Raw genomic sequence first — 26,127 nt, forward strand, 5'->3', positions numbered from 1 at the left:
GTCTTGGTTTGTTGTATTCTGCATGTAGTGATGTAAAAGAAAAAAAGAAGTAGCTGTTTTGCTAATAGCACTTTATTATATAATCTTTGTATTTTTATATAGAAAAGATATTTTGTAGAGGATCTAAATTTGTGAGTTAGAGGTAATTGTCACAGAATCATAGAGTGGTTTGGGTTGGAAGGGACCTTAAAGATCACCCAGTTCCAACCCTCCTGCCATGGGCAGGGACACCTCCCACTAGACAAGGTTGCCCAAAGCCCCATCCAACCTGGCCTTGAACACTTCCAGGAATGGGGCATCCACCGCTTCTCTGGGCAGCCTGCTCCATTTCTTCACCACCCTCATAGAAAAGAATTTCTCCCTAATGTTTAACCTAATCCATTCTCTTTTAGCCTAAAACAGTTGATCCTTGTTTTATCACTACACTCCCTGGTAAAGAATTGCTCCCCGTCTTTCCTTGTAGGCCCCCTTCAGGTACTGGAAGGCCTCTATAAGGTATCCCCACAGCCTTCTCTTCTACAGGCTACAGAGAAGAGCCCAGGCTAATGACCAACTTAGGTGTGATTGAAAATCAATTTTTAGTATTTTTTAAAGTCTTATGATCCCTAAACACCAGCTAGATGTAGCATCTCTAATATCCCAGTAGTAACAGTCTTATTTCAACATAGAATTTGCAGACTAAAAAAAAAAAAAAAAAAGAACTTTGTTTCCACATGTAGCTTCTACTGATTTCTCTTTCACATTTAGTACTAAAATCTCTGAGACTCTTTTATTTTAATTCACGATGCTGATTTCACGGCAAGATACCATACGCCATTTTCTGGCACTGTACCAAAAAGCCTAAACTGATCTTAAACCTTAACCATTGTTGCAGAGAAATCATATCCATTTGTCTGGAAAGTATGCCTATTTTGATATCATCAGTCTAGGGTGAAAGCAAGTATTATAAATGTTCTGTTCTGCTTTATGCTCTCTTAGAGCCAGATTTTAGAGAGAGACATTTCAAAGAGGCCCTGTGAAACTTCAAGCTTGCTGGAAGAGGAAGGAAACAAATGGCAGCTATGGAATGGAAGCCTGGAATCTTGGGTCTAAAATACAGGTAAAGTTGGGCACCACTTTAATAAATATTTTATATATACAAGCAAATATTTTCAGCATTCAGTACGTCTTTCTCTGCTTTTCTAATACATTTCTTGTGTATTGTGACTTACCTGAACACATGCTGGGTAGCTTCTTGGCCATAAATTGATATACAGTTCCAGTTATGCTGACGATATGGTAAGGAGACTTTATGGGTCAGCACTTCCTAATTCCAGCTTGAAGGATGGCTAACTTTGTGACTCTTCAGGTGGCAGGGAAAGGCTCAGAGATTTTGTTACATGAGGAGTAAAGCAACTACAGGTGGAAATAAATATGAAGTGTCTCTGGTGAAATGGACCACCGATCTATTGAAGGGTGATCCATGAGTCTGAAAAAATACATTTTGGAGAGCATGAACAACCTACTGTTGATGGAAAGAAATTTGGGTTCTTCACAAGCAAAAAACAAAAGGCATTTCAAGGGTTAGTAGGAGATTGATGCTATACTTAAGGGATGTTGTCTCTTTTATAGAATCATAGAATCATAGATTTGGGTTGGAAGGGACCTTAAAGATCATCCAGTTCCAACCCCTCTACCATGGGCACAGATGCCACCCACTAGATCAGGTTGCCCAAGCCCCAACCAACCTGGCCTTGAACACTGCCAGAGATGGGGTATCCACAACTTCCCTGGGCAATGTGTTCCATTGCTTCACCACCCTCATAGTAAAGAATTTCTTCTGAATATCTCATGTAAACCTACCTTCTTTCAGTTTAGTCATTGCTCTTTGACCTATTACTACACTCCTTGATAAAAAGTCTCTTTCCACCCTTCTTGTTCATCCCCCTTAAGGTACTGGAAGGAGAGACTTCTTTTTCCAGGAAAGTGCTGCTATTTATCTATTCATTGTTCCTCACTGTTTTTTGTCACATATTGGAGACACTGTAAAAGCTACACTAAAGTGTGAATGCTCCTTGGCAGTAAACCAGGAAGAAAAGAAAATGGTAATTATGGATTACAGATATAATTTGTGTGATATTTATGCTGATAAAAGGAAAGGCCTGAAATTATTTTTCTACTTACTATGAACTAATCATGCTTAAAAAGTGAGAATGGTGACTCCTATTAAGTTTTATGCAATAAAAAATTATACTGAAAATAATTCAATAGATTCAAGACCTATCTTGTCTCATTGTTAATTACTGTCGGGTGTAAGAATGTGTATGGTTTACAGAGGCAGAATCATCCATGAATGAGATGATTGAATAGAAATTATACAAATGATGAGACAGAGAGATTCTAGCCTTACCTTCAATTTTTGTTGCTTTCTTCAGCTTGTGGTATATTGAGAAATTCAAGTGGGCCCTGTTTTCTGCTGAGTTTCGTCCTGTGTATTTTAGAGGGACATTGGGATATGCAGATAAATCATGAACCAGGTGCATAAAACCTGATTTTTCTGTGCTGGAACATGTAGTAAATTAGTTTTGGTCATTGTTTTAATAACTGCTAAGTAAGTTTAACAACATGTTATGAAAACTAGGAAAAAATGGCTAAATTTTCTTTGATGCTATTATTTGGTTGCATTTTTCCCCTCAGTCTTTATTTTCTAAAGCTTTAGATTGGCTGTCTTTTTAACACCTATATTTCAGTGTTATATCATAGTATACGTTACTGGGTGTAATATGTGCTGCAGCTTGTTCAGTATAGCTCTTCAAGGAAAAATGTGTTGATGCTGATAAGCATCTGTGATGGAACTGGGCTTCACGACAGCATGAAGTATCATGGATTATTTTTGTTTGTTTGTTTTTCTGATTTCTGAGATAGTTAGTGGCTAAGCAGAAGAGTACTGAAGGTGAAGGTCAGACGCCTCACACTCTGATGCCATATGATAGCATGAATAAATAAATAGATGAATAGCAATATTACCTGATTCTGTGAAACTGTGTTTTTAATCTTCTCCTAGTTTGTGTTTGCAATGCCAGACTGAGTCGTGCTTTATTCTTGGTTGCTTCAAGAAATGAATTATTTGAAAATAAGCATCATACTCTTCTTCTTTGCAAAAATGGACTTAATTAAATAAAATTTCACATTAGTCTGGTAGACTTACTCTTGCTACCAACGTAGTTCATCCCATTTTTTCTTGTCTAAACTGAAGGGTCCTACTAGACTTCAGTTGAAGTTCAATTTATAATCTAGATATAGGCCCCAAATCCACTTCTAAATTCATGGCTTTTCTCAGATTACAATGTTCTAAAAGCCAAAATGATTTTTTTTTTCTTTTCACAGGAAGGGTACATTTGTGAACCTCACACTCAAGTTTGGGTTGTGAAGTCATGCTTTTGGTCATAATCTATCTATCTTCTCTCTCTCTCTCTTTTTTTTTTTTCTTTTTTTTAATCTGATACTCATTTTTGAGCCTCTATAATTTTCATTGGATTATACGCTTTTGTAGTGTTTCTTTCTTACAAAGCTTTCGTAAACATCATCTTACTGTTTGCATCACAGGGTACTACTACTTATTTATCAGGTTCTCTGTTTAACATGATGACATTATCAGTGAATGCTTGCAAAGGCAGTGTAGAGTTTGGCTGAAATAATTTTTCTCATCACAGCAATACTGCAAGTTTATAAGGAAAAAAAGCTTCACTACAAAAGGAGATCTTGACAATTTAAATTAAGCAACGCAGTTCTCTCTGCACTGTTTTAATATTACTGGCTTTAATTTTGATATAAAGTGTTTCAGTGATTTGAAAACCAACTATTCCCATTAAAAATGCTGGTCCTGATGGGACTGCACTATTTGTTTTTCTCTCCTCCCCCTTAATATGTTTCTGTCAAGACAAAGTTGCCTCTGAGCAACTTATAATTTTGCTTTCAGTAAGTATTGCCCTCTTGGAAATGCACTGCAATAATTCTACAAATCCTGGTGTGAAAATATATAGATATATATATATACACATAAATCTGTTAGGATTTCTTTCAAGAGTCTACTTTATTTCACTGTTAAAAATGCTCTTGCAAGGCTGAACAAATTATTATTTTAAGGGCCTTTGAGAACAAGTTGTATAACTCCAGAGTTTACATCTCTTTTAACAGAAACACAGGTCTCTTGCATTTGACCTATAAAATGAAGGGGGGGGGGGAGGCTTGTGTTAAATAATATACAAGACAAACTACTTTTTTTTTATGTGTTCAAACATAAAATTGTTTGAACAAAGGCAGTCCCTTAGTTTCTGAATAACTCTCATTAGCAGCACTTGTTTTGCCTTATACCTGTTCTGCCTTCTGCCTTGTATTCCTTTCTTTCCTTAGTCTGATTAGATTTTAGAAATTACACAGATCTGAGTTTCAACAAATGCTAGAACAAGTCAAGTACCTTACCAAGTACCAGTACTGAATTAATTGTTTGAATTAATGCATTTCTATCAACACAGCTGTCCAATACCCTAGGGCTTCCATAACCTCAGTTTATATTACTGTTGATACTGGTTTGTAAATGCTTTGAGACATTAAGTGCATTTTGTAATGTTTTGTAGATAACAACAGCAATATACAATGAAGTGCTTGGAAACGGATAATTCTAAATTTCATTCGAATGACAGCTCACAGAGTAACCCACCTACAAAACTCGTGGAGAAATTAATTTCAAGCTGGTAAACCAGCTTCAGAGATATCCACATGTTGAATGGTTCTGTATTTTTGAAGGCTGTGGGCTTTTATTAACAGAACTGAAATTTGATACTTGTACTAAGGTAAAATAGCATCACCCATCTAGCTGAACTTTTTTTTCTCTTACAGTTCTAGCAGCATAAAATACTGGTCCAGTAACTAATCTGCTTTATACAACAGCAATATCAATTTAGTGGGAACTAACTCATCTCTCCAAGATCTAAATTCTTAGGAGAAACCCTCCTTCTCATAGAAAAGCTTACAAGCTCAGCTTTTGCATTATTTCTTTAACAGTGTTGCTTGCAATTTTCTTACATAATTCCATTCTTATTGCCTCAGTGGAAGACTAATGTTCCTGAATTTTAATTCTGTTTTCTCTAATTTGCTGGTGTGGAGCAGAAACTCCTCTATGCCAGCCTCTTCAGATCTGGGACTGTGTTGATTACAGAGCAAATAGGCTAGACAACTTTCCTGGTAAATGTTGTCATTTATGGAAAGATGTCATGTTTTGCTTCATTTTTAATGAGAAAAATTATGTGCCTGTGTCTCCCTCTTGTGGCACGAAAATATTTCAACCAGAAATTGTTAATCATAACGACCACTGGAAAAGAGCACAACCTTTCCTGATTTCAGGTTTGCACACTGCTACTGCCTTTTTAATGCTCTTTTAATGCTCAGTTTTTATGATGCTTTAATGGAATTGTTAGGGGTTCTCTGACAGGTGCAGTGAAAGCTTCGAGGTAAAATTTTGGACAGAGAGAAACTCTATGAGTTTGTACTGTCCCTCAAAAACAAATCTAGTGCTTTTGTTTACCTTAACAATGGTAAATTTCAAAGTTCTTGTTTTCTCATATTGTACTCAGTCCCAGTTTTTAAGGCCCAGCTAATATGAAGACCTCCATTTCCTTACAGAAAGAAGAGTGTATGAACTTTGTGTCATACCTGACAAACCCTGCTGTCCTGTTTCTGGACTAGGTGGTTTGTATGTTGCTTACTTGTGGTCTCTGCAATGTCCCTCCCAGAACTTCTGTCTCCAGCTTTCTGTTTCCAAGATCTCCATGACAAATAGCAAGTCAGGTGTCTCTGCTCTGCACCTGCAGCAGAGATGTGTTTAAGCTTCAAACAACCAAGCCATCCCAGATAGCTAATGAAAACTCTTCAAAGTCTGCTTTGTTTTGGTTTTAAACCTTATGATTTCTTTTTATTATTATTTTAATTTTGGCTTCTCATTTTGAAATCTTGTGGACTTAATAGTCTAGATGGGACATCAATGCACATCAGTTTTATGTTCTATTGATTTTTACACAGCATGTACTGCAATGTGCTTGCCTGTATAAGTAAAGGAGACTAATATTTCTCAGTAGAAGCAGGCATCATCTCAGAGCTTAAGGAGCTTTCAGGAAACTGGGGACCCTACCTCAGGGTATAGTCGTACATAGAGACAGCCTTTAGTCAGGATCCAGGATTATAGAAAGCTATCTAAGGAAGTAATAAGAGATGTTGTTTTTATTAAAGCCCATGGCATACAGAATGCTAAATGTTTTCAATTGTATGCACATTCATTGCCTTGCACAAACTGACCATTAAAGGATATACCCTAGCAGCAGTCGTTTGGTAGACCACATTATTGAATATGGTTACCTAAACACAAATCCCCAGGTGAGCAGGACTGAGAGTTACTAAATATGTATCACATCTCTGAAGAGATCAAGACAAAACACAGCAAAGACAAACAGCAATACAGTTGTCTCTGTTCAAAGTGTGTGTCTTTAAGCATAAACTGCCTTTGGAAAAACAACAACAAAATCACTGCTGTGTAACTGAATATAAATTGTGGCCAAAGGTAATAAAATGTTTGCAGGTGTGAAGTCTGTTGAGGCTGTTGTATAACCAGGAAGTATAGTTCAGAAGGAAGTGAAGGCATATACCTGTCTTTCAAACATGAGGCCAATCAGCATGCAGAATTCAGCAGCAGCAAACCCTTAGATGCCTAGATAACATCTGTACTTCCTCATGAAAATAAAAAGTGAGGCATTTCCTTGTGGTAGGTGATTAGGACTTATAACTACATAGCCAGAATTGCCAGCACAGACATGGAGTTTTATTCACCAGTTTCAGAATAGCAAAGAAAGTTATTAGGGTGCTGTTTTGTTCCAGGCTCTAAAAACAACATAGAAAACAAGGAAAAATGACCCTTGACTCTGGGCCAGTTTTCTGTCTCAGATTGTCCTAAGGATTTTCTGTCTGCAGTCCTAAGAACTCACCTCTTTTCTTATCATGGTCTGAGAAAAGAAGTAACATGACCCAGAAGTGATGTTTCTGGGAACCTTTTCTGGGTTTGTGGTTTCTTTTTAACTACATGAGATAAGGGGCATCCCCTGAAAGACTGGGAGATGTGCTTCAAAACATTCTCCTATTTTCTTACAGAAGAGACAAGAGTGTCAAGTTTCTGTCAGGTGAATTTCTTAATGATACAACTATAAAGTGGACAAATGCCTTTTCTGTTGAAGAATTGTCCAAAGTAAAATAGCTTTTAACAGAAGAGGTTGCTAATGAGCAAGTGCAGGAATCCTAGTCTGGTGGCTAAGGGCATTTCAGAAATCTAAGCATCATTTGCTTTAAGCCAGGTAAAGTGGAGATTTGAAAGCAAGACTAGTGCCTAGAAGGAAAATGATCTTATTTTTAGTCAGACATAAAGGATTTGCACACCTGTCAGCCAACGAGGGGAAAAATAATCCCTGTTACTGACAGCATTCTGTAAAATCTGATATACCTTGTCTAAGAATTGGGATTTCCAATTCTCCAATCAGGTCCTGCAGGTTGGAGAGAGAGAATATATCTAAGTTAGCATAAGACCTTGTGCTAGGTGTGGATTAGGCTGTGAACACATTTCTGGTGTTCTAGAGGTCAGAAATTTTAAAATACACTAGAAAAAAATCATTTGAATTATGAGAGAAGAAAACATAAAGGAAGCAGTATTTAATGTGTTAAAAGGTTTTTTTTCTTACTTATTTTTGAATTGTCACTTTTTTTCTATTTTTCACAGATACTTAATAGGTTAGTTTATTTTATTGTCCCTGGTAAGCTCCATTTTCTGTTTCTTTTACACAAGAAGGATGTTCTAAATACTACTTGAAATGTAGTAAAAGACATCTGAAAAGAAAACCAGCTAGGAAGTGGGTTTATGGTAATTGTTAGAGCAGGGCAGTATGCCAGATGCAAGTTAATAAAGAGTAATAAAAAATAATCTATCATCTCTATATATATCAGTCTAGATGCTGCACTGTGTCTAATTTTTTCTTAATTGTCAATACATTGGGATTATCATTTGTTTCTCATCTTACCTGGCAGTATTTCAACTTTTATTTAGTTGTTTTATAGAAATATCCTCTGTTCTTGCTGTATAATTCCATAAGGAAGTGCATTTTTTTGCTAGCAAAATGATAGTGCAGCTGACCCCATCTGTGTAAAAGCCATGCATTAGGTCATAAATAGCAACAAGAATGCCAAATAACATGTAGAAGAAAAGCAGTTCAATGGATTGAAAACAAAATATAATAAGTATATTGACATTATTTGTTTAGGAAGTTTATTCAATAATCAGTCTAATTCTGTCCTGTGGAAACCAGTAGTTCAGATACGCAAGACAGAGTTTCAATCTGACTCAAAGATCCTGGATTAGCATTTAAGAAAGGTGTATTTGAACATCTAGATGGACTATGTTTATCCACAATAACTGATGTGCAAGAAGCAATAACACAAGGCATAGCTTTTGTCTGTGATTGCTTGGAGAGTGCCAAAGCGGGCTTTCTTACTGCAACTGAGAAACTGGCACCTGCCTCCACTGGGTGGCAGGCAAACCTTTCGTCGAGCCGAAGTGATAGCTTTTTCTTAAACTGAAAAAAAAAACCAAAAATCCTACAGCACTACCCTTGCATCCTAGCACTTTGTAAAACTCATGAGACTTTTCTGTACATCCAGAGAGTGAGGTGTTGTCCCCTTCATCCTTCGGGACTCTCTGATTACCCCTAGCAAGATTAGCTCTCTTCTGCTAATGGCACTTCAAAATGCAGTCTCCATACTGTGTTTTAATTAGACTGTGATTAGTTCAAGCATACAGCTTTTAAAAATGAGGATTCCTGAAATGAACACCTTCATGAATACGTGCTACCCACAAAATTCACTGGAGACATCTAATGATTTTAAGTAGCCTAGCTGGAAATTAAGAACAGTGGAAAACAATGTACTGAGTATTATGCATAGCCTCATAACATCAGCAAGCTGCAGCACCACTGAAGAAATTGAATCTTCACAGTGGTGAGAGATACCACTTTTGTTCCTCTCTTATAGGGAATTCATGCCTGTGGCTGCAGTCATTACAGTTTTCTGTTCGGCTGTAGTTCCAAGTCCCATACGCAGGGTCAGTGCTTGGATGGGGAGCACTGCTCCATCCAAGCAGCAGAGGGACCTCCTCACCTCGTGTGACATTAGCAAGGAATGCACTGCTGGAATTCGTTTTTCAAGTACAACAAAGATCACAACTGCTTCAGGTTTTAAGGATCCCATAGAATCATAGAATGGCTCAGGTTGGAAGAGACCTTTTAAGGTTATTTATTAAAGGTTATTTATTTAAGATTATTTGGTTCCAACCCCCCCAAGGGTCTTCTCAGGGTGGTAAACAGAAATTGAGGCGTCCTGGTCACACTGCATAAAGAGTAAATTTCCTTTAGGTATCCGAAGTCTTTCTGTACTTTCTGATGGTCAGTTTATCTTTCTTCTCTTTCTGTTAACTAATGTATTCTGATAATGGATTTTACAAAGAATCACTTAACCTCACAGTATATATCACATTTTAGCCATGGTCTTAACACAAATTAGCAGGATAATACAAGACAGAAAAATTCATGGGACTCTGTTGTATAAGAAATATTCCTTTTAATAGCAATCTGTTAGTTTATTCTACAATATATAACCTTGGGTTGTTTTAGGCCTCTTCAGAGATTCCTTTAGGAAAGATTGCACTATTTGGCTCCAGAGGATAAATAAAGTAACGGATCTTTTTTCTATGGACAGGCCAAGTAAACTATGCATCACTGAAATAAGATGCCAGCTTTGGCGTTTGATCTGGTTTGATCTCAGAACTGTGGATTAGTGTACTAGCAGCTTCAGAACTCTGTCATGCAGAAGAGGCACTGTATGTACACCGCTTCTCAGAGTCTTTTCCATCACCTCTACTCAAACTCAACACCTGAGGGATTTACAAAATCAAATCCAGGCAACCATAAACCAATAGGTAAATGATAATCTCCAAAGAACTTATCTGCACCTTAATCTAGAGCATTTATAGCAAAGTAGTGAGTCAGGCTAAGAACCTTAGAGTCCTTGAAATGTTTTCAGTAGAGTTTATTTGGAGAGTTCCACTGAAACACTTATTTCACATCAGGAACATCAACAGAAATTAAAGTTAACTTTAGTTTCATGTGATGAAATATCTGCTCTGAAATAGAAGTGATTCTTATCTAGCTGTCCTCAGGAGGGGGTTTTTGAATACTGTTGCAGCCAAGCTACAAGGAGAACATTCTCTTGCACAAGTTTCTTCCTTGCTCTTCACAGATGGTAAGTATCAAAGGCTTCTTGCATCACCTTTGCAGGCTGCCCTCAGTCCAATGGCTGATATTTTAAGCTGATGTAGCCTACCAGGAAAGGAAGAACTCTTCACACTCTTCACACTCCCTGCTTAACTGCACAGGATATTTCTTGTACCCAGAAGAGGAACACCTTGTTCCTAATTTCTAGGAGTGGTGCCATGTGCAAAATGTGCAGCCATTACAAACTACAGACCATCTTTCTGGCAGCAGAGGTTAGCATGGTGTGCTAGCTGGCTCCCTACTGTAAATGCAGAAGCTCATTTAGTGGCATTTTCTCAGTTTTGCACAAGTTTTCTGAGGGTTTGTGATCACATCTATGATGGAGATTGCTAACAGCATTTTGAGGGAATAGAGTCTCAAACAATAGGAGTATTGTGGAGCAGTTTTCCTAAGAACGAGACCTAGACTATAATATGTACTTCTAAAAGAAAAAAGAGTCAACACAGACCTCAGATTTATCTCCAGATATTTCAACCACACGTGACACTTCTTCTACCCAGACATGTCCCGTTATACCTGCAATGACATAGCACGGGAATAGCCTTTCTTTACCTTTTGCTTTGTAACATGGTGTACTGTCAAAGAGTCTTCTGTTCTTCTCTGGAAACCAGCTGTACAACCTGATGTCTGCCTGCATGTGAATGGGTCTCTGTCCCTTACCTACCTTATGAAAGAGGGCTGTCAGAGTTAATTTTTGTGAAACACTTCACAGTAACTACTTGACAGATGTCTAAATATGAAGCATGGTTAGTATAATAATGTAACGAAGGACCTTAACACAACCATATTGCTTTAAAAATTTCTCTCTCTCAGCACTCTGTTTTAATGATCCAATCTTCTTCCCTTTTATTCCTCATCTCAAACCTTTTGTTTCTCTTCATTGGCCCTTCTGGACAACTGTTTTTGGGAAAGCTTTTTTAAATATCTCTCTTTCCCTTTCTCTCTAATAGATACCATCATCTTTTAAAGAGCAGACACTCCCTCCCTCAGCTAAGTACTATCTTGGCAGGCAAAGGGGAGGAGGAGTCTTCTTTAAAAGGCTTTGAAACTGTGTTGTTAAAAAATATATAAATAAAGCAACAAACCTTTTAATAGTGCTTTGAACAATCATCCCTTTCATTCCCTTATGGCCTATTGTGCTGCTGGCTTTTTTATTATTTAGTGTGTTTCAAAAAAAGTCCAAATGTTTTATGTTAAGCCATTAAGAGTTTATTTGGGTTGAAAATAAATAAATAAATGTGGTACTAGCAGTTGGGACTGCGAGCACATGCACAGTTGCCTGGCAGAGGCAACCTATAGGACGCACATCAGAAGGCCAGAATAAGCTCCAGTGAAAGACCAGAACAAAAGCATCAGCAGCATTTGTTTCTGGTTAAGTACTTTTGCATGAGGCTGACTACTGGAGTGGTTTACCCAGCTTTTATCTGTTTCAAATTCACCTCACTCCCTCACCCCTCTTTGCAGCATCACCCCCAGCTGCAACTCATGGTAATTTCATGGAAAAGGTGAGGGCATGGGATTTTTTAAATCTGCTTATTTTTGATTTTTTTTTAACCACCTGATGGGAGCATGTGATTGGCTGGTATCCTACATTGCTCTTGGAGTTACTATACACCTAACTAGATTATTTTTTTGTATAATTTGCCTGTTTTTTTTTGTTTGTTTGTTTGTTTTTGTGGGTTGTGTGTGTTTGGGGGGGGGGGAGGGGAGGGGAGGGCGTTCTCTTTTTAAGTGCTGGCTATATTTTGTGAATAGCCAAAAAAAAGCACTCTATTTCTTTCTCTCTACCCCTTCCACTTTTGTTAGCCAACTCAGCCTGCCATCCACCGAGAATTCTGCAGCAGGCTGGCAATTGCAGCAGGGGCTCCTTTCTGTGCATAATTAGTATCATCTTGCTTGGTCTCATTTCCCTAGTGAGGCTGACGGGGATAGAGAAAAAAGTTTTGCCACTAAATACATTACTAGGTCCACATCTTAGCTCCCGTGTGACCTACATTTAGCAAATCGACATCAAAACTTAACCTTTCTAGCTCTCTTTCTGCATGAGACTGAAGTATATAGTAATTTTTGAAAAGCACATATATACACCTTCGTTAATGTTGTTAAAGAATTAATCAATTGGAAGAGGTAGTTAGGAGGAACCTCCCAGAATCTGAGCTTGACTTGAAATTTCATTACAAGATCAGTAAAAGAGAAGACAAAATGAGTCAGATATTCGAACTTAGGACGCCTGATGTTCTGTAGACCTTGCTCTTGCATATACGCTTCTGCACGATGGCTGTGGCCTATATAAAAATAGGTACTAGATCTCAGAAAAAGGATTAAGAGGAACATCTAACTGTGCTAATAGATATGTACAGAACCTTCTTGACCCAGGCCTGGCAAGGAGTATCACAAAGATTTATTTCTGGGAACCAGTGACAGGCATTAAAAGTGAGAGGAAGGCTGCCAGAGAGGAACACAAAAAGTTTGAAAGCTGAACCTAAACCTGTGTTTATGTTGGATTTTTGACTAATGTTATGGAAGTGTTAGGTGTTACAGTAGCATCATGGAGAGCTGAGCCGCAGCCATACTGAAGCTGAATAATGACTACACTGCAGGTATTAATACTGTTGCTATGTTTGTAGAAGCTATGAAGAGACACTATCATTGCCAAATTTCTGTTGGTTCTGCTTTGTTATAGATTTCCTGCGTGAGCCAGAGTAGTTTTGTGCTTCAGTTCTCAGTTCATAAAATGGATTATAAACTTTCTGACCTCAGGTGATGCTGTGAAAGTAACCACCCAAATCTATACTACAATATTTAAGTAAACAGGAATCTGAAATACAGACAATTAAGTGGAATAGTTAGGTGATTGGGAAAGAAGAAGAATATATGTATACTGTACTTACGGTATATTGCTAATTTTAATTAGATGAGAAGATCTTCAAATGTAAATTTGGAAAAAAAATAAAGAAAATACAAACAAATCAGTGGACAACTTGTGTTTTTTTTTTTTTTAAAGTCTACATGAAAACACAAAGAAAACTTGCAGGTCTCTTTCAGTGATTTTTTTTTGATCATGGTACTGCCTGACAAGGCACAATTGTAGACTCTGCCCCAAGACTGGGTGTCTGTTGGGTCCTGAGAAACAATCACATTTGTTTTAATAATCCTGAGAGATACTTAGACAATTCTACTTGCAAGATCAGTCACCATTCATGTTTTAAAAGCATTGTTTTCATGTATTGATAAAATAAATACAACTAGGTAACTTACAGTTTTGTGTATTTCTAGAAAACCTTTGCATTTTTAAAAGTTATATTATTGTCATCCAATTAATGTTCATGAGTCGTTCAATTGTTAAATTATATCAACAATTGAATATCTTTTATATCTTCCTTTTAATGACCCTTATTCCTGGAATAAAGCTTTGGAAGAACCTGTGTCGTAAACTTGTAAAAGCTTATAAAGGTATTCATTGTTACTCCCATAGCCTGATGGGATGGGATCAGAATACACATGTACACTGCAGAATCAGACCTCACAAAAGGAAAAGCAGACTACTGTTTATTTTACAACATAATGTCACTGAGTCTCACATTGTGCTCTCACAAACATACACACAACAGGTGTTTTATAATCCCTGTGTTTTAGACCCTTTGAAAGCATAAGAAAAAACATTTACTAGGAAGTTGTAAAATAAAAAATAAAAATTCCAAATATGGCAATGGCTGCTGGATGGTTATACTGGGTGCCAGAAAGAGGATTCCAATGCTGATTGGATTGTTAAAGAATGAAAGTGCAAAGAGATCAATGAGAACAATTTTTCATCTTTCCACATCTTGAAATAGATGTTGCCTGTGATTTATTGCAAGCATAAAGAAAAGCATTGGACTGGTTTGCGTGAGTGGAGGCCAGTGGCCTGTACTGGAACCACTGGGTCTATAAGGTACTTTTCTTCCTACAGTGGTCTGAAAATAATATTTCTGTTGTCTGGAAAAATATGGCTTTCTGGCTAGCAGTTTCCAAAGAATAGATGGGTTTAAAATAACAAAAAACTTTCATGGAGTTTTATGATTTTAAGGGTACTCAAAATCACCAAACTAGAATCCAAAATGTAAACATTCTATGTTTCTTATAACAGTCCCAAATTGCCTTAAGAATGAATTTGCATAGTGAGGCAAAGTCACCATGTGGGTTCAGAATCCCTATTTTGAGTTTCGGTAATACTGAACACATAAAGTTTGGCTATGTCTTTTATAACTGAGGGCATGAATGAAAGCAAAATATTTGCAACAGTTGTCTTGAATTTTGCTGGATGTGATGAAAGGTAAACTATTGAATTTCCTTGTCTCTTTCTGTAATGGGTTTGGAAGAATTTGAATTAGTTTCTGCTGGTTATCCTGGCTCCAGGGTTCCAAGCCTAGATCCTAAGGTAATTCCAGATATTCCTTTCAGATCCCTTCTGGAAGAAAACAAAAGTTAGAAAGAGGAAAAGATCACCCAAGTACTAAACCAAATGCAGTCAGTAGGCAAAGCAAGTCTGAAGTTCTGCTTAGAGATGATAAAGCAAATGCAGCATAATCTTAAGATAAAGTGACACCCGCCTCCTCCTCCTCCTTCTCTGCACACACACACACACACACACAAGTTGTTTACAGAAGTGCCTTGTAGTGAGTGCTGGTGGTGTCACTCCGTCCCATGCCCCAGAGCTATCACCGGGCCTCATGGGAGATGTGACTACAGCATCGGACATGGGACTGTTTGTTCACTCACTTTCTGTGAAGAGAGTTTTGAACTGTGTTTTGAATAGACAGCATTTTCTTTGTGTGGTTGGTAAATAACACAGAGCAAAGTTAGTCAGCAAGTTACATAGCTTCTGCATTCTGATTCTTTGGAACCCTTTTGTACCAAGCTTGACAGGATGTTTTTAACAGAATGTGACCTCACTGGGATACCAGAGGTAAGGAAAAAAGTTATTGGGGCTGTTGTGGAATATTTTGCACAGAACTGACTGAAAATACCGCTTTAAAATGTCTCTTGAAAAGAAGATGGTTTCACTGTGATCCAGCCAACACTTTTTTTCATTGAAAATCTATGTCTTTCACTCCTTTGTAAGTTATAAGTCTTAATTAGATTTTCTATTTCCCACTTGTGGAAAAAGACACTTATTTGCAAATCTCAGAACAGTTATGTACTTCTCTGATGCATTGAGCAAAGGCCCAGTTCTAGTGATAGAACATCAAATTGTTTTCTTTCTAACACAGAAGAGAATAGGCGGATCAGGTCCAGTTCTTCAGCCAGGTCCTAGAAGCAGCAGCACGAGAACCGGAGCGGTGGTAAACCCAGCAAGACCAGGAGACAGCGACCTTCTGGACACCTGCACTGACTCCCTAGGTGAAGGTAAGAAGGAAAAAAAAAAAAAAAAAAGTGCATTTTGTGGGCAAGATCATGCGGGTTTTCATACCAGGCATTACAACTGGGACTGCCGTTTGTAGTTTTGCTTGGACCCACAGCAAACGGGTTCCTGGGCGATGTAGCTCGGGGGATTAGCGGCTGTGCGGTCACCCCCTCTCCTCCCTCTGCTGGCCAGTGCGGGGCAAACGCGGGTGCTGGCATCCCACGTTCCCCCGGCATCGAGAGGAAAGCGCTGCTTGATTGCGGCTCTTTTGGATTTCCCTGATTTGTTGCTCGTGTTCCCAAGTACTGACAGCTTTACGATGCAGCGATGCAAGGTTTAGCAGCGGTAGAGGAAGGGAGAGAGATTTGAAAGCTGAGAGTTCAAGAAGTCATGGAAGATTTTGTTTTATGTTTTTTTTTTGTTTGTTTGTTTGTTTTGTTTTTTTTAAGAACAGATGTAGTTTAGCTATTTATTTATAATAGGCTCAGGCTCAATGATCTGAGTGATCTGTTTATGTTTAGGATCTAAAGGGGTTTTATGAAAAAAGGAAGAAAAGTGCATTATTACACAAAATAGCTTCATGAATAATAGCCATCTTGCTGTTCTGAAACTGAATTAACAATATGTGATGTGCTTTAGTGTGTATACCAACAGAACAACAAAGCTTCATTGTTTTGGTACTGAACAATCGTGTTTTTTTCAGCCAGAACAGGTGACTTACCAAAAACAAACAAAAAAAAAATTGTTTGGAGTCACTGATAGAGTAGTGAAAGGAAATGAAGTTCTCACGATATATAAAGCTGTTATTCATACTTGAATACTTGCATAACAAAGAAATCTAAAAATAAGTTGTTAAAATTGGAAAGTTTTGCACCATGGGTGCTGCTGACAATGAAAGTGCTCTTTGGTAAATGAGCATGGAAAAATTTGCTAGTTACTTATGACTAACCTGAGTTGCTTTTTACTGTAAGGCACATAAAGACCTAAGGCTTTTTTTCTTGTAAAAAGTTAGGATGTAGATTGATCAAACTTGACATAGTAATATAAAAGATAGGGTGACCATGTCACTGCTCCCAGTAAGACAGGGAAATGACTTGGGTTTGACAAAGCATTCACAGTGACACTTTTATAATGTCAAACTTGCTACTGTACTTTGATCCACTGGTGTGTGGTAGATAAGCTGCCAGCTCCGTCCTAATTAGAGCAAATGTTTTCTCTGAAGAGGCTTCTACAGACAAGCATGTTCTCTGAAGCAGAAGTCTGTCAAATGAGGATGATTGAAGATGATGAATTTATATTCACAACTTTGTTATTTGTGTTGCAGTAATACTTCTGGTCCTAATCATGGGTCAGACACTGGGTACTGTATAATACAAATACAGACTTTATGCCAAACAGCTAATGATACGGACATGGGACAGCAAATAAAACAAATGTGATGAATTCTTCAATCATAAAAAATACACCCAAAGTGTTAACATGGAGTTTTCTGATTTTAATATCTTTCTACACCTCTTAGTTTTGTTGTTGTTGTTGTTGTTTTTAATGATGATTTTCCTTAGTGTCTCATCTCCTATGTATAAGCTACCACAAATAGTTGGAAGCTTGATCTCTTTTGAATTTCTGTCAGAGAGAAGTTAGCAAGGTGGGGGGATAAGAGTTTATTTTATCCCTGAAGTTAAACAAGAGACTGCAAAAGCTACAGAGCATTAACCAGTAGAGGTCAGTACAGAGTGTTGAAATGGAAGTGGAGTGCTATGTAAAAAAGCTTTGTGTATTTATACTCTGTACTTTTGATTTTTAGCTTTTCCGTTAAAAATAAAATGGTAAAGGCTTACAGTCGTTCACAGTCATCCTCTTCAAAACGACAGTTTAAAAATACTTGGGACAGTATGGTAATGACAGACTGCTTAAGCAGAGGAATATAAGCAACAACACGCATTTTAGCATGTTATAGCTCATGAAAAGTTGCTTATTTTGTGTAATTATTACAGAAAGTAACGTGTAATACTTATACATTTTGCAGCAACGAATGCATTTAGCTGATGGCAGTGTAGTAAATTATGAGAAAGGATTATTTCCAGGAAAAAAGTTTTTAGATACTTGAATTTAAAAAAGAAAAAAAAAAAGATTTTTTTTTTCTCATTTTAGGTAGCAAATTTGGATAGTTGAAGTTAAGTGTTGGTTTTAAAGTTTCTGTCTTCCTTTCCTTGTATATACATAAATGTGTGTGTGTGTGTGTAACACAGAGAGTAAGGGAGGCAAACAGACCTTGTATATAAAGTTGAATTATCTTTTGTTTCACTTTTTAAAGCCATTGTTTGCTCGTGGTTTCCTTTTGTGATTTAAAGCAAGGAAAAGAATCGGCCTGTATAGTCTGTGCATGAAAAGATCCTTCAACACGTATTAGCTGCAAAAGCTCATCTCCGAAAAGCTTCTGTTCTGAACTGCTTTTTGTGGATCTAGAAAGAGCAACTTGCATGTTCCCATTCTGTTTCCTTGTGGAATGTACTAAGTACTTTGAAAACTACATTGCTATTAAACTCTAATTGTTGAATATTAAAAAAAAAATCCTAAGAATTTTATCACCAGATAAAAATAATGTTATATTTTGGTTTCAATGCTGACTTACATCTGCTGTCTATGAGCTTAGGGAGAGTTTTCCCAATTCCTTCAGAGAGAAGAGAGAATAGAACTATATGAATTGTAAACATTTTTGAAAATTCTCTTCACTTGTTCTGCTTACCTTCCATGCTCTTCTTTAAATGGATTACAGAGGCGTTGGAAAGTATCCAGCATCTTTGAAAAACACGTTTTATTTTACATGTTTTCTCAAGCACTTAAAGGTGACAAGTACTACACAGCAACCCTTTCTCACAGGGTGTTCTGTTGTATGCTATTGGAGTCAAATGGCCTAAGTGCGAATGTTTGGAGAGCTGTAAGAATGGATTACTGCAGGGAAGGAATTCCCTTATAACTTTAAAGCAGCAACAGCATAAACTGAGGTGGGAAGGAGATAGAGATAAATGACTCTTGTGTATCTGGCCTGTGACATGTTCTTCCCCACTTTTGTCACTGTAGCTTCACATACAGGTCTTACAATCCAGTACAGTTGAATTTCTTATGAAAGAACACCCTTTACAGATGTAGTGTAAAATTTTGGTTTTGGCAGTCAATAGAAATATTTGTGAATCAGTGATAACGTCAAGAGCTGTACAGGCTCGTTTCTGTTCCCCCCCCCCCCCCCCCCCCCTTTCTTTTTTCCCCTGAAACAAGGGAAACTTAGAAATAATCTTGTTTCTTTCATAACAGAGGGTCCAATCTAACAGGAGACATATGAGTGATGGGGTGTGAAATGACAACTCCCACTTTAAGCCTAAAATTTTTACCAAAGGCTTGGTTTTGATTCAGTTCAATTCCTTTCATTTGAAGGGGAGTGAAGAAACAACATTTACTACAGATTTCACAGTTGGCTTTGGTTGTGTTTTAAGTAGATAAATTTGAATGCCAAAGTCAAAACCAGCTTCTTTCCCCAGATAAATTTTTGATGTTTATACTATTTTGGCACATAATACTTTCCTATATACTTTTTCACATACATCAGAGTTTCTGCTGGGTGTAAAGGTTGTGAGAAATCATATTTTGCTGAGCCACAGTGGAGGTATTCATTTACAGTAACTGGTACTCTTCATTAGAACTTGTGAGGGGGAGCTCTCCCCATCAAGTGCCTTTCCTGAAAAGTAGTGCAAAGATTGAGGTGGTTCTTATAATACTAAATAATCTGGTTTTAGCCAGTTGATGTTAAAGTCCAAACGTTCAAGTATTTGTATTGCTTCAATTAAGTTTGTTTACATGTTATATTTCATGAACATCTGGTCTGCCTTTTTCTGTAACATATGGGATATAAAACCCCAAAATTCGGGGACCAAAATAATGTTGCTGGAAACATGTATTTCAATCAAGTATAATGTTATGTTAGAAGTTTGCTATTCTTATCTGTATCCAGACCAAATATAAAAGATTACAGCAGAGCTGTTCATGATTAATGAACAGAAGGTCTATCTTATCACTGAAGTTCTCAGTCTCTTGCTAGATTTTAATGTTTATTATTTTCTTGATTGTGATATGACTCTCATACATTCTTATAGGTATAGTAACATTATATTCTCATTTTGCCCCTCTTTTCTGATCTCTATGATTTTTTTTTTTTAATTCTTCTCTGTAAAGTAGCTATGCAATTATCCTATCACCATACAGCTAAGTTTTATGGTGTGTGTTTTTTTGTTTCCAAATCAGGGATAGATTTCTCCATGTGTGTGTGTGTCTGTGTCTGTGTGTGTGTAGTGGTGACTAATATTTTTGCACTACCCGATATGGAAAGAACTGTCATTGAACTATAAAGCTGTGTGTTCTGCTTAAGCATGTATCAAAAAATTGTGAGCTTCTGTCCAGATGGAAATAACACTAATTCAATTCAGTCAGTGGTGATCTGTAATTTGAGATAGCTTCACTAGTGAAAAATCTCTGCATATAAACAAGGACACTGTGGCGTTTGCACTAGAAATTGAGTTAATTAAGGTTCCTTACTTGTAATTACGTTATCAATCTGCAGATTGCAAAATAACCTAAAATAAATTAGAGCCAATAAATTAGAATGATAAACATTGTCAAAGAAATTGTAACTTCAAAATTCCCCAAGGAGGAAGAAGATATTATTCACCCATATGAGGAGTAAAGTACCAGCCTAAAGGATTGGTATAATTCGTGAAGATGTATTATATATCAATATAACGGTTTCACTTTTGGTGGATCAACCATTTTCGTGATGCATATATGTAGAGTCAATTTTGTTTTGATCCATAATAGTACTTCTCCCTGGTCATATTAGACTGGGCAGCATAGCTGGGTTTTTTTGTTTGTTTGTTTTGTTTTGTTTTGTTTTGTTTTGTTTCATTTTGTCCTAAAGTTCTGTTGAGAATTTATTACCTGTCCTTTTTGCTGTGTAGCTCAAATAAATATCAGGTTTTTGTTTTTCATTTACTCATTTTATCATATGTCAAGAATCAACTTTATACTCTCGTGTCCTCTTGATATTCTTCACCTCCCACTGATGTCAATAGGATGCTCAACCCAAGACATAGTGTCTTATATATCCCAATACCAGAAAAAAATTATTGTAGATGGTGACCTGAGGATGAGGACCTGTAACCTTTATAATTTCAACATTAAAACTGAGGTATAGAAGGAATTAAGGCTTTCTAGAAACCCTGAAAATCACTTCCTTTTCATAGACAATTTCTGAATTATTTCTCTCATAACTATGCATTTCTAAGAGGTCAAAATTCACTCTGTCAGCTTAACTGTAAGATAAATAAGAAATATATATATATATATTGTAGAACATATTCACGATCTGGTTACAAGCTAAACATTTTTTGAAGACCTTTATGTTTTTAACATGTCTATTCTGAAAGAGGATTTGACCCTAAGTATAGAATTTGTCCCTAACTGTAGAATAACAATTTTATCTCAAAAGGAGCTCACATAGTCTATGTTTGTGATTGCTCAATATACTGTCAGGGAACATTAATAATAGGCTTTACGATATTTAACAAGCATACAGTCTTATTTTTTCCTTTTGTACTTCAAGGGCAAATCTCAAATTGAGGTGTATGTACTAGGTTTTCCCAACACAGTAAAAATGCACGTTTTTTGTTGGTCCAAAAAAAATACGTGTGCCTTTCTGAAAACTTTTAATCTATGTTTATACGTATTGACTTTTTATCAGAATACTTATGATTTGCATATGAATATATATATATATGAATACATGCAGAACATATTACTAAGTTTCTCTGGACAATTATCATTAATATTTTTGGAGGTATCAACAAGTTCATATTGACATGCATTTTGTTTAGACATTAAAATTTAAGAAAATATTTAATTAATATTGAATGGAATGTGGAATATGGTCCTAAAAAATACTATCTGCTTTAAACAGCATGGAGTAGAACCACATGCCATTTCCTGTGAACCTGATTCACAGAAATATTGCATTTTTTTTCCTTGTAAATAATTTTATTAGTAGTGCTCCAAAAGAAGTGTTAATCACATGATTGCATGTGTCAAACAATATTCCACTTTCCTTGCAGATTTACACTGTTTCAAAGAAAATGTATGAGTAAAGATTTTCTGGTGGTATAATGCTGGTGGTAAAGATGACCACAGAAAATGTGAATACTTACACATAGTATGTGACAAAATAGAACAGAGTTTTGGAATCAAACTACAGACAAGGTTTCCAGCAGTTTATGTTGCCAATATGGTGCAGGCTGAGTTTATAGACTTTGGTTCAGCAAGATCGCCTTTGGAGCTCATGTTGCAGTTGTGGACAGCATCATTTTGCAGGGTCATATGTTTCTTTGAGGATAGGCAAGTTTTGGTATCCTGAGTACAACAGGTTTTATAATCTTTCTTCCATCTCCAGTGGAAACACCACCTCTGTCATACCTGATTTTTTAATGGTTTTATGTGGCACTTGAATCTGAACACATCAGATCTCCTAACATTTGATCTGAGCAGTGAATAAATCTGGCAGATCTACATAACTTAGGAGAAAGGTAGCAAGGATCTTCATGCTGGGAATCAGGAAGTGTCAGGAATAAAGTCAGTGTATACTGTGTAAAACCACCTGATGTAAAGAAGTACAGGACTCAGTTCTGTGAGATCCAGAACATCCCTTTTTGTCCTTGGAATAACAAGTGGCCAAGAATAATCTGAATCTGGCAGATGAGAGTAGAAATATCACAAGATCAGACTGGCTAAACAGGGAATCTGTGGTGTATCTCCAGAACAAAGAGGCAGTATACAGAAGATGGAGACATGCTCAAGCTGCAAAAGAAGAATAGAGAAACGTTAACCTGACATGTCAGTATAGTATTAGGTAAGCAAAAGCTCAGCAGAAATTGACACTTGCAAGGCACATCAAGTGCAACAGGAAGAGCTGCTACCACTAAATGGATAGGAAAAAGCTGAAGAAGCAAAATGTGTGCCTGCTGCTTGAATGGGACAGGCAATTTAGTGAAAGCAAAACCAAGTAAGGCTGAAATACTCAAAACTTCTTCACTTCAGTCATCATCAACTGGCTCTATGTCTCAAGGCAGGGTTCAAAGAAGAGGAGAACAACCAACATGAGATGAAGATTTATTCGGGATTTATTTGCAAGAACTTGGCACATCCAGTTCCCTGATGGGCTGCACAAAGGGTGTTGAAAGAACTGGATGATTTCTTTGCAAGGGCACTACCATCTTTGAAAAGTTGTAGAGATCGAAGAAGGTACCAAGTGATAGGAGAAAGATTGTGCCCATCTTCAAAAAAGGCCATACGGATGAAACAGTGAAGACTCACTGGCTGGTAAGATTCACTTCATCCTTGGGGAAATCATGGAGCTGTTCTTCTTGGAAGCCATTTCTGAGAAAATGAAGGGATAAAAGAGTGATTGAGAGTAGTAGTTTTTAATTCCTGAACAACCCTATTGCATTACATGATGACAACTAGATTCATGGTTAAGGAGAGCAGGGGATGTTATCTGCTTTGAATTTAGCAAGTTTTTCAGCAGTCTCCCACAGTTTTTCATGTTCAAGGTCTAGTGTTAAAGAGTAGATGGATGGACTACTAGATGAGCATAAAACTGGAGAGGTCACCAGACTGAAAGGGTAGTAGGTAATGGTTCATACTCTGCCTCTGTGCCTGTGATATGTGGAGTTTCTTGGGGATTTATCCTGGAACCTGTCCTGTTTAATAACTGTCCTGGTGTACAGTGGGCTAAACGCTGTATGCTGGCAGTGATGAAGGCTGATGGAGCACTGTATTTTCTGTATTAACAGAAAAATAGCTAGTTGATTTAAGGAAGTTATTATTTCCCTTAAGCTGGTACTAATTAGGCCACATCTAGAATATTGCATCCAGTTCTGGGTACACCCAGACAAGACAGAAAGATATTCATCAACTGGAATGAATGGAATGAGTTCAGTGGAGAGCTACCAAGTTGATCAGAGGTGGTAGTATATGCCTTGTGAAGAGACTCTGAGAATGCAGGGCTTGTTTAATCTGAAGAAGAAAAACAAAGAAACAACAACAACAACAACAAAAACACGTTTAGGTAGAGCAATACTGAGGAAATTTTTAAATAACATTTTTCTTGCAAGTGAATAGTACCTTCTTCCTCCTAAGTGAGCTCACCTATTTCAGTGTATCAGGTGAGACTGGTTTATTAAGAAGATCTAACGAATCTCTAAATGTAAGAGATTGTCTTGCAGTTAGGCAGTAGGGATACTGCTGCACATTTTAAGACAAAGTATTGTTTTCACACAGGTAATAATGAAAAAACATCAAATTTGGCTTATACAGGTCACTGAACCTCCTGTGAATGCTGCGATGATCCCTTCAGGGGAGGGGTTCTTGTCATATCTCCTAACATGTAGGAAATTTACTGAGTACAGGTACTCTGCCAGAATATTGAATGCTGTTGGTAGGGAATGGATGGTGTATGGATTATGAACCATGCCTTGATTTGATTTGATGCTGCTTATGTCTTGTTTTTGTTCTTTTCCTCTGAAGTTTGATGTGAACATTTTTGCTGAGGAAGAAAGAAGTGTGTCAGAGAAATCAAAAATTCTGATGCACTTTTGTTTGGAAGTGAAAATATTAGAACAATATTTCCTTATCTCCTTGCAATTTAACAAGCAGTCCTACTCAATGCGAGAAGAAACTTTATTGTGGTTGTTCCTGGTCATGGAGGACAGGGGGAAGCAGAGTAAGTAGGAGCAGCTGAAGTCACAGCTATTGATGCAACAACAGGGCAGGAATAAAGACCTGTAAAGATACTGGGTTATAACACATGGAACAGCAAAATAATGGAGACTTTGTCTAGTCCTCTGTTAATCAAAATAGGAGTGTGTTCAGGCTATGGGAAACTGGATGTCACCAGAGCGTGAAGGCAAAAATGATAACCGGAATACTATAACCCTCTGGTATTAGGTAGAGAAATAGGTCTTAGAAATCAGTGTTTGTACATTGAGATCTTTTTGTTTGTTTATTTTAACATTCTCCTAAATGCTATCAATTTGAGACTTTGGGAAAATGAGATTGATGCTCTTCATCATTATCTCTTTTAAAGAGTTAATTCATCATATTCAAATCAAACATTTTCTAGTATCATAGAATCATAGCATCATAGAATATCCCCAGTTGGAAGGGACCCATAAGGATCATCAAGTCCAACTCCTGACACCGCACAGGTCTGCCCAAAAGTTTAGACCATGTGACTAAGTGCACAGTCCAATTGCTTCTTAAATTCAGACAGGCTTGGTGCAGTGACTACTTCACTGGGGAGCCTGTTCCAGTGCGTGACCACCCTCTCGGTGAAGAACCTCTTCCTGATGTCCAGCCTAAACTTCCCCTGCCTCAGCTTAACACCGTTCCCACGGGTCCTGTCACTGGTGATAACAGAGAATAGGTCATCTGCCTCTCCACTCCCCCTTGCGAGGAAGCTGTAGACTGCGATGAGGTCTCCCCTCAGCCTCCTCTACTCCAGGCTGAACAGGCCAAGTGACCTCAGCCACTCCTCATATGTCTTGCCCTCTAGGCCCTTCACCATCTTCGTCGCCCTCCTCTGGACACTCTCCAACAGTTTAATGTCCTTTTTGTACTGTGGTGCCCAGAACTGCACACAGTACTCGAGGTGAGGCCGCACCAGCGCAGAGTAGAGCGGGACAATCACTTCCCTCGACCGACTAGCAGTGCCATGCTTGATGCATCCCAGGAGACGGTTGGCCCTCCTGGCTGCCAGGGCACACCGCTAGCTCATATTCAACTTGCTGTCAACCACAACCCCCAGATCCCTCTCTGCAGGGCTGCTCTTCAGCGTCTCATCACCCAGTCTGTACGTATACCCAGGGTTGCCCTGCCCCAGGTGCAGGACCCGACACTTGCTTTTGCTAAACTTCATGTGGTTGGTGATGGCCCAGCTCTCCAATCTGTCCAGATCTCTCTGCAAGGCCTTTCCACCCTCATCCGAGTCCACAACTCCTCCAAGTTTGGTGTCGTTGGCAAATTTGCTCAAAACACCTTCTAAAACACCTACATCCAAATCATTTATAAAAACATTGAAGAGGACTGGCCCTAAAATGGAGCCTTGAGGGACCCCACTAGTGACCATCCGCCAGCCAGATGTGGCCCCATTTACCACAACCCTTTGAGCCCTGCCCGTCAGCCAATTGCTCACCCATCGTATGATGGTTTTGTTTAGCTGTATGCTGGACATTTTGTCCAGTAGTATCCTAT

At 37.8% G+C, this 26,127-nt stretch overlaps 1 protein-coding gene across 5 annotated transcripts in view; it reads left to right on the plus strand.

Annotated features, from left to right (window-relative positions):
• The window catches only part of ST18 (ST18 C2H2C-type zinc finger transcription factor), a 211,579-nt gene that overhangs the window by 11,539 nt on the left and 173,913 nt on the right, over positions 1 to 26,127 (plus strand). For 2 of the 5 annotated variants that reach the window (XM_083823763.1, XM_083823762.1), the window contains 2 exons: positions 979 to 1,099; positions 15,647 to 15,782. The gene's annotated coding sequence lies outside the window, so the exon portion shown is untranslated. The other 3 variants (XM_083823764.1, XM_083823765.1, XM_083823766.1) reach the window with 3 other exon arrangements.

This window comes from Anser anser (genome assembly GCF_964211835.1).
Source record: "Anser anser genome assembly, chromosome: 2".
NCBI classification, from domain to species: Eukaryota; Metazoa; Chordata; class Aves; order Anseriformes; family Anatidae; genus Anser; species Anser anser.